Here is a 15,000-nt window from a genome sequence, read left to right as displayed (position 1 = left end):
TGTGTGTGTTTGCACTTTTGTGCGATCTGAATTCATACAAACAAAAGTACATTATGTATTGATATATTCAGATATTCATATGCTCGCTCAACAATCTATTTATATTTTTCTTTATCATAACTTCAGCATAGAAGTCAGTGATTATTTGAAGGCTTGATTTTTGATGAACCTGTTATCATTTTATAGATAAGGAGAGACCGATGTTATCTTGCAAAGCTTAAAACACTCGCTTGTTATTTTTATCTCATTCTCGACTTTCTCTGTTTAAATCTTTTTCTCTTTCTTTCTGATATTTTTTGTTTGTTTTCTTTCCTTTTTCCTCTTAATTTATTTTTCTCTCTCTATTGTTTTTGATTTGTGATATTACTCTATTCAATTTATTTTTTCTTTTTATTTCTCTTTCGCTTATATCTTCTCCTTTATTTTCTTTTTTCTCTCTTTTCCTATTTTTTCTTTCGAATTTCTAGTTTCTATATTTCTCAATTTTTTTTTATTTTCTCTTTCTTAATTTTCCTCTTTCTCTCCTTCTTTACTTCCTTTTTTTTCCTTTTCCTTATCTTTTCTCTTTAGTTTGTATATCTATTTCTTCCCCGAGTTCATCTTTTTTATTTGTTTCCTAATTCTATTTTCTTTTTTCCTTTCATTTCCCTCCATTCTCCCTCTCTTTCTTTTTATTCTTCTTTCTCTCTCATTTCCTTTTCTTTGCTTGCTTTTCCCTCTTCAGTTTATTTTTTCTCTCTCTACTTTTATTTTTATTTTTCCCTTCTCTCCTTACATTTTCTCTTCTTTCTCGCTTATCTGTTTATTTTCTATTTATCAATTCCGTTTATTTCCTCTTTCGCCTGTTTTTTTTTTTTCCTTTTCTGCTTTGCTCCCCTTTCTCTCCCATTTCTTTTATTTATATATATATATATCTGTATTTTTGTTTTGTTTATATACTCTTTCTTCCCTTTGCTTTATTTCTCTCTCTCTCTTTATCTTTCCCTTTCTTTCCCTTCTCTCTTGACCGCTTTGTTTCCCTCTTTGTTTGTTGTTTGTTTCTCCATTTTGTTTATTTTCTCTCTCTTCTCCTTCTTTCTCTCTTTTTTTTCTTTCTCCTTTTTTCTTTCTCTTTTCTTCTTATTTATTTTGTCTGTCTTTTTCTGTCTTTTATTTCCATCTTTCAAATTTATTTTCCTTCTCTTTCTCTCTCATGTTTTTAACGTTTTTGTTCTCTCTTTATTTTCTCTTGCTTTTCCCTTTCTACTTTCTTTTCTTTTTCTCTCTTATTTCTTTACCTTTTTAACCATTCTCTCTTTAGTTATTTTCTTCTTCTGATCTTTTCCTTCTAATTTCGTTTCTTTTCTGCTTTCTTCCCTTCTCTTTTTTGGCGTTTTTATCCATAATCATATTTTTTTTCCTCTACTTTGTCTTCCTTTTTCTTATTCCTTCCCTACTCCTCTATTTTCTTTCTTCTTCTTCTTCTCTTTCCCTCCATTTTCCTTCCTTCTGTCTCTTTTTCCCTCCTTGCCATTTATTCTACCTCATCTTCCCTCCTCCTTCTTTCTTCTTCTTTTTCTCTCACTAACTCCTTCTTTCGTCTTTCTATCCTTGCCTCCTCCTTCTTCCTTCCTCTTTCCCATCCCTTCTCTTTCCTTCTGCCTCTCTTTCCCCCTCCTTTCTCTTGCTCTTCTCCTTCTCTCCTTCACTTTCTTTCCCTCTCCTCACCCCTCATCTTTCTCCTTCACATTTCTTCCAAATATTTTCCATCTCCATCTCTTTCCTCTTTTCCTTCATCTTTTCTATTCCTTCTTCGTTCTCTCCTATGCCTCCTCATTCTTTATCTGCTATGTCCTCTTTCCTCTAATTATCTACCCTTCCCTTATCCCTCTTCGTCTGATTTCATATCTTTTCTGCCTCCTTCCTTCCTTTTGTTTTTTTTCCTCTTTTTTCCTTCCAATCTCCACTTCTTTTTCACTTTCCTTCACCCTTATATCTTTCCACTTATTCTTTCTTCTTCCAATCTCTCTCTCTCTCTCTCTCTCTCTCTCTCTCTCTCTCTCTCTCTCTCTCTCTCTCTCTCTCTCTCTCCCTCTCTCCCTCTCTCTCCTTCATCTCTTTTCTTCTTCCTGCTGCAACATCGATGGATTCTCTCCTATCTCCTTCTTCGCTTCCTTTCACCTCCATCCTTGGCCCCCTCCTCCCACCCCCTACCTCCTCATGCGGCACCACTGTCATCACTGCTTAATAAATTGGTGATGAAGCTCTTACTGGACGCAAATGTCTTCTGCTCCGGATAATCATCTTCACCTTTAGTTCTTACGTGAGGGAGGGAGGGAAGGGAAGGAATGAGGGAGGGAAGGCGGAGGAAGAGGGAAAAGGGGACGGGGAACCGGGCAGTAGGGAGGACCAGGGGGGAAAAAAGGGAATGGGACTTTGTGGGAGGGGGAAAATAAGAGGTACAAAGAAGGGAAGGAATGAGGGAGGGAAGGGAAGGAATGAGGGAGGGAAGGGAAGGAATGAGGGAGGGAAGAAAGGAGGGAGCGAAGAAGCGAGGGAGGGAGAAAGGGAGGGAGGGAGGGAGGAATGGAGGAAAGAAGGGAGAGAGTGAAGAGAGGAGTGAGGGAGGGAGGGAAGGGAAGGAATGAGGGAGGGAAGAAAGGAGGGAGCGAAGAAGCGAGGGAGGGAGTGAAAATGGGAGGAAGGGAAGAAGGGGAGAGAAGGAGGAGTGAAAAGAAGGGAGAGAGTGAAGAGAGGAGTGAGGGAGGGAGGGAAGGGAAGGAATGAGGGAGGGAAGAAAGGAGGGAGCGAAGAAGGGAGGGAGGGAGTGAAAATGGGAGGAAGGGAAGAAGGGAGGAAATGGGAGGGGTGGAAGGAGGGAGGGAGGGAAGAAAGGGAGTAGGGGGAAAAAGGAGGGCTGAGAAGGGAGGAAAAGGGAAGTGGGAAGGAAGGAGAAACAGATTGATAGATTAATAGACACACATAATTATACATGGATAGACAAAATAGACAGCCAGACACAAAGACAGACGGAGGTGGGGAGGGAACGGGACTCGAACGGAAAAAAAGATAAGAGCATCGTAGCCTGGTGTGCGTGCGTGAGTTCGCGTTTCGTTGGGCCTCCACCACTGATAACGTTATCACCGAAGGAAAGCCGAGAGAAAAAAAAGAAAGAAAGAAAAAAAAACATATAAGGAGCATATCCACGATTTCCTTAAGGCTTTTCCCCAAGCAAGAAAGCAAAAGGCCCGAGCAACAAGCAGGCAGGGCGGCAGGCAGGCAGGACACCCAGCTATGGCGGCCGACATGGCAAGGTGTCAGACAACAGCTGGTGGAATGAGTCACCGCCGCTGGCTACGACGCAGGCACGAAGTTTACCGTAAAAAGATAATGTTGATAATGAACAATAATGCACTAAATGGTTAGATGAACACGAGATGATTCAGATGAGGATGTATAAAAAGAGAATACATGAGTCAGGGGATTTAGGTGTGTGTGTATGTGTGTGTGTGTGTGTGTGTGTATGTGTGTGTGTGTGTGTGTTTGTGTGTCTGTGTGTGTGTGTGTGTGTGTTTGTGTGTGTGTGTGATGAATACTGAATGTATAATCTATTGTATATTTTATGAATATAATCGTACTTATCAATTTAGAGAGATATAGAGATAGCCACCTAAAAATTCGCATTATTGATTATTTGAACGAGTGATAACCAACATACTATTGATAAAGTGCACCAATCCGCAAAGAAACGAATAAACACATGAAGAACCTGAGAGTAGGAGACTCAAAAAAGAAAGAAAGAATAAAAAAGGAAACAGCTAATGTTATCCTAGTCTAGAGCATAATATTATGAACGCTGGCAGACACAGCAGACGTCACCAGACTAATCCTGGCCAAAGAATAGTCACTGGGACAGAGAGGCGTATAACAAGAGCCTCTGGACTAGCGCAATAAGGCACACGGCCTCTTACATGTAAACTAAAACCCACGCCCAAAGCAGGCGTCCCGGAGGAAGCAGCAGACTCCCGCTGGACATTTGGCAGCTAAGGCACCGATGTAAATATGGAGGAGTAAGCTGTGGCGGCAAGGCGGAGGTGTCTACCATGCAGACAGCGCAAGGCAAGAAAAAAATGTATTTATAAGACACCCGGCTAGACGGATTGTCTACGGAATCGTACAGCTGATAAGACACATCACAGACATGCCGCGAGACACTCAGACGACACGAAGAAATCTCTCGAGAAGTTTGAATTTCACCAAGACGCCGACAGGTCAGTTGCAACCTCGTTGATCATATAAGGATCGCATTAATTACCGTGTTATGTTCAAGGAAATGAGATGATCCGAGTTCGTAAAGGCGCGGAAAAAGGCCGTTTTCCGTGATTATGAACCTCATTGCCCGGATATTTTATTTTGTGGTGTGGGGTTTTGGGGTGTGTGTGTGTGGGGTGTGTGTGTGGTGTGTTTGTTGTTTTTTTGTTGTTGGTGTGTGTGTGTGTGTGTTTTGTGGGGTGTGGGTGGGTTTTTGTGTGGTGGTGTTGTGTGTGGTGTGGTGTGTGTGTGTGTGGGTGTGTGTGGTGTGGGTGGGGTGGGTGTGTGGGTGGGTGTGTTTGGGTGTGTGTGTTGGTGGGGGGGGGGGGGGGGGGGGGGGGGGTGGGGTGTGTGTGTGTGTGGTGGTGGTGTGTTTGTGTGTGTGTGGTGGTGGGTGTGTGGTGTGTGTGTGTGGTGTGTGTGTTGTGTGTTGTGTGGTGTATTGTGTTTTGTTGGGTGTGGTGTTATTTTTATTTATGTTTTGGGGTTGTGTGTGTTGTGGGTGGGTGGGGTGTATGGGGTGGGGTGTGTGTGTGTGTTGTTTATATTTATTTTTATTTTGTGTAAATTTTATTGTATATAATATATAAATTTATATTATAGATTATATATTTAAAAAATTAATTTATTAATATATATATTTATATTAATTAATATATTATATATATTTATATTATTTAATATAAATATTATTATTATCTATAATTATATATAAAAAAATATTTTATATATATATAGTTATAGATTTATAATTTTATATATTTTATATGATTATAAACACTAATTTTTGTAAGATATATTTTATGTATATATTTATTTATATATATATATTATATTATATTATTTTATTATTATATTATATATATATTATTTATTTTTTTTTATATTATATATATATTATTAATATATATATATTATATATATAATAAGTTATTTATATTTTATATATTATATTTATATATTTTTATATTTTATATATTATATATTTAAAAATATATATTTTTACATTAAAATATAAATTTTCATTTTCTTTTGTTCTATTTATATATATATATATTTATATATATAATTGTTATTATTTATATTGTATATTTATATATATATTATATTTATATTTTTAAATATTTTTTTATAATTATATATATATATTTTATATATATATATATATAATAATAAATGTATATACAAATATTTTATGAATATATTAAAATATTTTATTATATTTATTTTTTTTTTTTTTTTTTGTTTTTTTTTTTTGTTTTTTTTTTTTTTTTTATACACATTTATATTATGTTATTTATAGACATATATCTATAAATATATATATTTAAATATTATATATATATATATATATATTTATTTTATTTTTACATATATAATTATATAAAAAATATATATATTATATATATAAAATAATAAATATATTTATATATTTTTATATATCTATATATAATAAAATTAAATTCTTTTATAATTTTATCCTTTTAAATATTATTTTTTTTAATAATATATATATATATATATATTTTATATATATATTGATTTATATATTTTTGCATATATATATATTGATATATATATATTTATTATATATTTATATATATATTATATTTTTTTTATATATAATTTATTATATATATTACGTCACACACACACAACACAAAAAACCCACACACACACACACACCCCACACACAAACACACACCACACACAACACTACACAACACACCAATATATTATATATATTATTATATATATATATTTTTATATATATATATATTTATATTGTTTATAATCTCTCTCTCTCTCCTCTCTTCTCTTCTCTTTCTCTCTCTCTATCTAAATGTTTATATTATTTTTTTATTTTTATATATATATAAATTTATATTATATATTATATTTTAAATATTTATAATATTAAATATATATATTATATTTATAATATATATATATATATAAATTATTAATATTATATTATATATTATAATATATATATATATATATTATATATAATATATAATATAATATTTATTTTACAAAATATAAAAATAACATGTATTTTTTAAATGTATTATTTATAAAAAAAAAATTTTCCCTTAAAAAATTTAAAAATATATATATATATTTATATATATATATATAATATATAATATATTTTATATATATATATATATATATATTTATATATTTTATATATATATATTTATATATTTTTATATATATTTTTATTTTTTGTGGGGGTGTGTGAGTGTGTGTGGTGTGTGTGTTATAGACTAGCTAAATAGATAGATAGATAAAATACTACACACTAACACATAAAAAAAAGTCACAGCACATTGACACACACACAGATACAGAATTACCACACACACACGCAACACACACACAACCACAACACAACACAACATATATATATACATATTATATTATATATAAATATATATATATATATATATATAATATATATATAATATATATAATACAAAAATATACATTATATATATTTATGAAATATATATCATATATGATACACTATATATATATATATATATATATATATATTATTTATATATATATTAATACTATTAATTATTATATATATATAGTATGATATTATATATATATTTAATATATATATACAAATATAGTATATATATATAATATATATAATATATGACTATTAAATTCTACATCATATCATATTGATATTATGTATTAAAAATAATATACGATATAACTAATATATATAGTGATTTATATATATTATATGTATATATATATACATATATCAAATATACTATTACATATATCATATATAAATATATATAATATATCACATGATATTTATAGATTAGATAGGTTATTGATATATATAATATATATAATATTATGATATATAGATATAATATATATTACTATATTATATATATAACATATATATAGAATATATATTATAGAGATACTGATAGTATATAAATAAGTATACATAGTATATATAGTATAATATGATAGTATAGTATTAGATAGATAGATATATATATAGTATATTACAGATAGATAGATAGATCAGATAGGTATTATGATTAGTATAGATAGAATATATATAGATCAGATATGATAGATAAGATATAGATTTATATATATATATTATATATTACATATATATATATATACATAATATATATATGAAGACTATATTATATTATATTAATTATATAATATTTATATATATATTATACATTATATATATATATACATATATAATATTATATATATAGACATATGTATGATATATATATATGATTATATATAATATATAATTATATATATAATATATATATAAGTCGATATGATATCATATGTTTATATATATATAATATACTATATATGAGTATACTATATATTATAATATACGAGTAGTAGAGATATATATATATATATACATATTATATATCTTTTATATATCTGAGTTAAATATAATATTATATATCATATATATATTATAATAGTTATATAAATTTATATCATATATATATATTATATATTATAGTAGAAAGAGTAGATGAAGAAGTTAGAGTAGTAAGCGATATATAGTAGATGAGTAGAGAGAATAGATAGATAGTAAATATAGACAAAGAGTAGTAACAACGAGTAGTAGATAGTATAGATGTGAGAGTATAGTAGATGAAGGGGAGAATAGATATATGATATATATAATATATATAGGTATATATAATAGAATTATGTATGAGTGAGTAGATAGGAGGTAGTAGAGAGAAATGAGCAGAGTAGAGAGAGTAGTAGGAATATGAAGAGAATGATATAGAGTAGGGTATAATATAGTATAATATAGTAATAGATAAGATATAGATATGACTGATGAAGAGAGAGTAAATAGTAAAAAACAGTAATAAAGAAAGATATATAAAAGTAAGAGATGAAAGGAGCATATAGATGTAGGTAGAAAATGAGAAGTAAAAGTAGTAGTATATATAAATGAGAAAGAATATAATATAATTGTAATAGAAATTATAGTAGTAGATGAGTAAGATATAAGATTAGAATTATATATAACATATATATATATATATATATTTTAGTATATATGTATATATAGAGATTATATAGTATATATATATTTTAGTAGTCTATGAATTTAGTATTTATATGTGTTTATATATTATATGTGTTGTGGTTATATTGATATATATATATATATTTAAGCGAGTAGTTGAGTCGTATATCATACTATATTATATTATATATATATATATATATAGTATATATATACAATTATATATATATATATAATATATATATATATATATCATATATATATTGAGCACATATGTGTGTGTGTGTGTTTGTGTATGTGTTTTAACGTTGTATATGTATATATATGTATATATATATATCTATTTGTGATTATATGTATCGTGGATATATATGTCTTTATATGATATGTGTGTGTGTGATGTGTGTGGTGTTGTGTGTTGTGTGTGTGTGTGTGGTCTGTGTGTGTATGTGTATGTGTATGTGTTCGTGTGATGTGTGTGTGTCTGTGTCTGAATGTGTGTGTGATATATATGTATATATATATATTATATATATATTATATATATATATATATATATCTATAAATATATATATGTACTTATACAGTATGTATCGGGCTAATAAATATATATTTAATATATATATATATATATATATCATATATATATATATTTATATTATATATAATATATACTACTATATATGTATAGATATATTATATATATATACTATATATTATATATTTTCTATTATAATATATATATATCATTATACTATTATATACTATATAATATCTTATATATAATTATATATCAATTATATTATATATATAAATATATATATTATATATATATTTATAATACGATAGTATAATATAATATATACTTGATATTAATTATTTTATATATATAGATATATATAAAGAGAGTGAACAGAAAGGAGGACAGGAAGAATCAGAGAAAGAGAGAAGTGAGAGAGAGGGAGATGAGAGAACGACAGAGAGGGAGAGAGAGAGAGTGAGAGTGAGTGAGAGAGTTTTTGAGATCTTTTGATATGTTTTATTCATACTGTCTATACATATACATATAGTACATAGACACCGTTCCCCCAAAATGGAAGTAGGCTCATAGGAACTAGCCTAATGAAGAGAAGAATGAGAAGCAGGTAAGAGAGAAGAGAGAGGGAGTAGAGGATAAAGGGAGAGAGGGAGAGAGGAAGAGAGAGAGAGAGAGAGGGAGAGAGGAAGGGAGAGAGAGAGAGAGAGAGTAGACGACGAGTGTGAGTCACGTCCAGGAGCCCGTGTGTCGAACCCGTTGCAGAAGGCCTGTGAATCACGTCGAGGAACTGGTTTTCCGCCAGGTCAGAGACGGTCACGAGTCAGGCTTGCAAGGAATCGAAAGCAGAGAGGGTTATGAAGCCCAAGTCAGGCTGTCATCCAAAGAAACGGACGAGTAGTAGGAATGGGAGCGAAGGGGTGTCTAAGAAGAAGGAGGAGGAAAAGCAGGAGATGGAGGATGAGAAGGATGAGGAGGAGGAGGAGGAGGAGGATAGGGAAGAAGAGGATTAAGAGCGAGAGGAGAAAGAGGAGGTGGAGGAAGAGGAGGAGGATGAGAAGGTGGAGGAAGAAGAGGAGGATGAGAAGGAGGAGGAGGAGAAGGAGGAGGAGGACACGGAAGAGGAGTAAGAGGAGACAGAGGGGATTAAGGGCGGCAAATGAGTCAGTAATGGAGAAAAATGGGTGTCTTTTTTCCAATGGTGCTTAGGAGTCTGAAGGGAAGATAAAAAAGGGAGGAAGATTAGAAAGGTATTTCTGGAAGTGTGCAAGGAAGCAAGGAAATCAGAAAAAGAAAGAAAAAGAAAAAATGAAAGAAAAGAAAACTAGAAAAAAACTGCAAGAAAGCAACGTAAAGAGGTCGAATTTGAAGATTGATATATAAAAATATTAAAAGAAAATTTTACATTGACAGTAAAAAAAAAACTGAAACGGATAAAAGCGAAAACTGAAGTAAGAGGGAGAAAGAGAGAGAGAGAAAGAGAAAGAGAGAAAGAAAGAGAGAGTGTGTGTGTGAGAGAGAGAGAAGAGAGAGAATTATAAAGGAAAAAAGAGAGAAAAGGGAAGACAGATAGAAAAAGAGTGTTAGAGAGACAGAGAGAGAAGAAATTCGAGAAAAACAGAAAGAAAAAGGGACGAGAGAAAGAAAAACGTTGGAGAAACAGAGAAAACAACAACAACAAACACACAAATCACTCGAAAACTTTCCAAGAAATAAATCAAGAGAAAAAAAAGTAATGATAAAGATAGAAGAAGAAAAAAAAAACAAAAAACAAAAGAACAGAAACCGAGAAACCGAAGAAAGGGTGTGGGAAAAAACAATAGTGGTGAAAGGAACCACAACAAAAGAACAACAACAACTAAAAACAAACAAAAGGAAATGAAAAGTCAAAGGCAACTTGGTCTTCTATTTGTTTGTTTCTCACGAAAGTTTGACTTCAAAAGGTCTCGCCAGAACAACTTATGTTTGTCTAGTGCCTTCTAGTTAGGGAGGGGGAGGAGGAGGAAGAAGAGGAGGAGGAGGAGGAGGGAGGAGGAGAAAGAGGAAGAGGAGAAGGAGGAGGAGGGGGAAGGTGAAAAGGAGGAGGAGGAAGGGGAAGGCGAAACGGAGGAGAAGAAGGGAGGAGGAGAAGGAGGAGAAAGAGGAGGAGGAAGAGGAGGAGGAGAAGAAGAAGAAGAAGGAAGAGGAGGAGGAGGAGGAGGAGGAAGAGGAGGAAGAGGAGGAGGAGGAGGAAGAGGAGGAAGAGGAGGAAGAGGAGGAGGAGTAGTAGGAGGAGGAGGAGGAGAAGAAGAAGAAGGATGAGGAGGAGGAGGAGGAGGAAGAGGAGGAGGACGTGGAGGAGGAAGCGGAGGAGGAGGAGGAGGAGGACCCACCCCCCCCCCCCCCCCCCCCCCCCCCCCCCCCCCCCCCCCCCCCCACTATGGAGGAGGAAGCGGAGGAGGAGGAGGAGGAGGAGGAGGGGGAAGGTGAAAAGGAGGAGGAGGAGGAGGAGGAGGGGGAAGGTGAAAAGGAGGAGGAGGAAAACGAGGAAGAGGAGGAGGAGGAGGGGGAAGGTGAAAAGGAGGAGGAGGAAAACGAGGAAGAGGAGGAGGAAGAGGAAGAGGAGGAAGGTGAAAAGGATTAGGAGGAAAACGAGGAAGAGGAGGAGGAGGGGGAAGGTGAAAAGGAGGAAGAGGAGGAGGAGGAGGAGGAGAAGAAGAAGAAGAAGAAGGAGGAGGAGGAGGAGGAGGAGGAGAAGAAGAAGGAGGAGGAGGGGGAAGGGAAAGAGGAGGAGGAGGAGGAGGGGAAGGTGAAAAGGAGGAGGAGGAAAACGAGGAAGAGAAGGAGGAGGAGGAAGAGGGGGAAGGTGAAAAGGAGGAAGAGGAGGAGGAGGAGGAGAAGAAGAAGAAGAAGAAGAAGAAGAAGGAGGAGGAGGAGGAGGAGAAGAAGAAGGAGGAGGAGGAGGAGGAGGGGGAAGGTAAAGAGGAGGAGTAGGAGGAGGGGAAGGTGAAAAGGAGGAGGAGGAGGAGGAGGAGGAGGAGAAGGAGGAGGAGGAGGAAGGGGAATGTGTAGAGGAGGAGGAGGAGGAGGAGGAGGAGGAGGAGGAGGAGGAGGAGGAGGGAGAAGGTGAAAAGGAGGAGGAGGAGGGAGAAGGTGAAAAGGAGGAGGAGGTGGAGGAGGAGGTGGAGGAGGAGGAGGAGGAGGAGGGGGAAGGTAAAAAGGAGGAGAAGGAGGAGGAGGAGAAGGAGGAGGAGGAGGAGGAGAAGGAGGAGGGGGAGTAAAGAGAGGTAAAGAGGAGTTAGCAGGAAGGGAAAATGTGTAGAGGAGGGAGAAAAGGAGGAGGAGAGAAGGTGAAAGGGGAGGAGAGGGGAAGGCGACGGAAAACGGAGGAGAAGGATAGGTTGGGAGAAGGAGGAGGAGTAGGGAGAGAGGAGGAGGAAGAAGAGGAGGAGGAAAAGGAGGAGGAGGAGGGGGGGAGGAGGAGGAGGAGAAGGAAGGTAAAGAGGAGGAGTAGGAGAAGGGAGAATGTGAAAAGGAGGAGGAGGATGAGGAGGGGGAAGGTGAAAAGGAGGATGAGGATGAGGAGATAGAAGAAGAGGAAAAGGAGGAGGAGAAGGAGGAAGAAGAGGAAGGGGACCAAGAGTAAGAAGAAGAGGAGGAGGAGGAGGAGGTGGAGGAAGGGGATGAGGAAGAGGAAATGGAGGAGGAAGAGGAGGAGGAAAAAGAAGAGGAGGAAATGGAAGGGGAGGAGGAGCAGGAGAAAAATGAGGAGGTGGAAGAGGAATAGGAAATGAAAGAGGAAGAGGAGGAGGAAAAAGGAGAGGAAGAAATGGAAGGGGAGGAAGAGCAGGAGACGGAAGAGGAGAGGGACGAGGAAGAGGAGGGGGAGGGCGGTGTAGGAGGCAGACGAGGAGGAGGAGGAAAATTAGGAGGAGGGTAACAATTGCATATCAATAATTGTAAGGCCAATCATGAATATTATGATGTGATATATGAAACATTCATTATTACTCCTGTTGTTATCATTTTAATGTTCTTGATATCATCATTATCATCATTACTGTTATTATCATTGCCATCATTACCATCATAATCATCATCATAACAATTTTCATTACCACAATTATCATCATCATCATCATCGTTATTGATATTATCCTACTCATCATCGCTGTGCTCCAATCGTAATTGTCGTTGTCGTTATACTTCTTTCATCATAATCAATACTATTGCTGTTATTGTTATCATCAGTATCATCCTTTTGTCATTATTATCATTAGTATTATTGTCATTGTCATCATTACCATTATTGTTATTGTTATCATTATCATAATCATTATCATCAGCAGCAGCATCACGGTCATTAACATTAGTATTATCATTATTACCATTACAATTATCATAATTTTCATTGACAGGAGAATTAGTAGTGGTTAAAGTCGTTGTTGTATTGGTAGTAGCTGCATCCCTGGCGCCGTCGTAGCAGGAAAAGGAAGAAAATCCAAGACAATCCAGACGAGGAGTGAAGTGATTATGAAATAGAGACGGCGATTTCAGCGCTGAATTGTGTCTCGCTTCACCTGCTTCATTTATGTCTGTCTCTGGAATGGCGGAGGAACTTCAATACTTTTTTTTTTCTTTCGTTTTTCTTCTCGAGAGGGAGATAGCTTCCTGGACTGTGATGAAGATTAGGAAGATGGAATGGCTTGACCTACACCCCACCACTCCCTCATTCCCTCCCTCCCGCCCCTTTAGACCCTTCCCTTGCCCTCATTCCTCTCCCTCTTTCTTCCCTTACTCTCAGTATTTTCTCCCTACACCCATCCTTTGCCCTCTCTCTGCCCCTCAAACACCCACCTCACTAACCCCCTACACCCCTCTCATACCCTAACTGCCCCCCCCCCCCCCCCCTGGAAACGCCCCCCAGGCACGAGATAAGAGTGCGTACATCCGCTTGGGCGATGGCGGGGGCGATCCGGCTGCTGGCGAAAGGTCACGGGGCAGCGGAGGTCAGTGACCTTGCATAGAGAGTAAAAGTCATGGGCAGGCAGATGTCTGGGCGGGTTCCCTCCCTCTCAGCTGGCAAGGATCCGCGGGAAGGGGGAGGGGAGGAGGAGGAGAGGGGGTGGATTCCAGGGGAAGAGGGAAGGGGAGGGAGCATCAGGCGTGTGGGGGGGGGGGGAGGATAAGGGGGTGGATTCCAGGGGAGGAGGGAAGGGGAGAGGGCAGGGGTGTGAGTGGGGGGAGGGGAAGGGGAGGGGGCAGAGGTATGTGTGGGGGGAGTGGAAGGGGGGATTCCAGGGAAGGGGGAGGGAGAAGGGCAGAGGGAGGGGGGCACACTCACCACGAGGCGGGTCAAGGGACTTTGCACGGCTGCTGATGATACTTCTCATGGCTGTTTCGCGACTGCCGACCCTGTGGCGGACACCCCGAGAGGGTCAGGCGTGCACACATGAATACACACTGACCTTTATCGTGAAGTTGAATCGGGACGGGGATCAGGAACACTGACCTTTGACCCAGGCAACCAGAGAGGTCAGGTAAGCACCGTGTAGTCCCTGTGATAAGGCTAGGTAAATACAAAAGGAGACACTAGAGAGGTCAAGGGGGAGAGACTATTCACAGGTCACGCCCGCGATGCATTTCGAAATCATGGCTCGTGTCTTTTTCGATATTGGGTTTCATTGCTTTCAAAAAAAAGGAAAAAGAAAGGAACACTAGCTTGTCCTTTCTCTCATGACGACTTCTGTGTTGTTCCCCTCCACCCTCACGCGGATGCATATGAGTCATTCGGATGCCATGCACGTCTCTCTGTGCTCTCTATGTCGATCTAGGGTTCCTGTTTGGTTGGCTGTGTCTTCATGCATGACGTCATTCTCGGTGTCTCAGTGTCTGTCACCTTTATGGTCTTTATTTCCTTGCGTCTGTGTTCATCAGATGTCTGTAACTGCCCGTATGTTGTGCTTTGCTATCATGCCCATGCGTCTTTCTCATGTCTCGCCATCCTACGCCAGCCTCTTCCCAGCGGCTGCCTCTGTGACCGAGAGAGGAACCGCCAATGACAATCCCTCACCACATGTGTCTCAGACTTCAGAAAGGAAACACATAGATAAATAAATCA

General features: G+C 36.3%; 1 protein-coding gene and 1 long non-coding RNA gene across 4 annotated transcripts in view; one reads left to right on the top strand and one right to left on the bottom strand.

Moving 5' to 3' along the window:
* Positions 1-15,000, bottom strand: part of LOC147472399 (uncharacterized) — a 135,534-nt gene that overhangs the window by 99,576 nt on the left and 20,958 nt on the right. The window lies entirely within an intron of this gene.
* LOC122259268 (uncharacterized) overlaps positions 1-15,000 on the top strand; it is a 35,569-nt gene that overhangs the window by 12,699 nt on the left and 7,870 nt on the right. The window contains exon 1 of one of the 3 annotated variants that reach the window (XR_006223757.2): positions 4,121-4,250. The exons of the other annotated variants lie outside the window; for them this stretch is intronic. The gene's annotated coding sequence lies outside the window, so the exon portion shown is untranslated. Of the gene's footprint in view, positions 1-4,120; positions 4,251-15,000 lie in introns of those variants that run through there. 3 annotated transcript variants of the gene reach the window in all.

Source organism: Penaeus japonicus, unplaced genomic scaffold (genome assembly GCF_977035675.1).
Source record: "Penaeus japonicus unplaced genomic scaffold, GWHDUDI00000001_assembly GWHDUDI00000002, whole genome shotgun sequence".
Classification (NCBI taxonomy): Eukaryota; Metazoa; Arthropoda; class Malacostraca; order Decapoda; family Penaeidae; genus Penaeus; species Penaeus japonicus.
The sequence above is the reverse complement of the archived record's forward strand: the minus strand, read 5'-3'. Positions and strand labels throughout refer to the sequence as shown.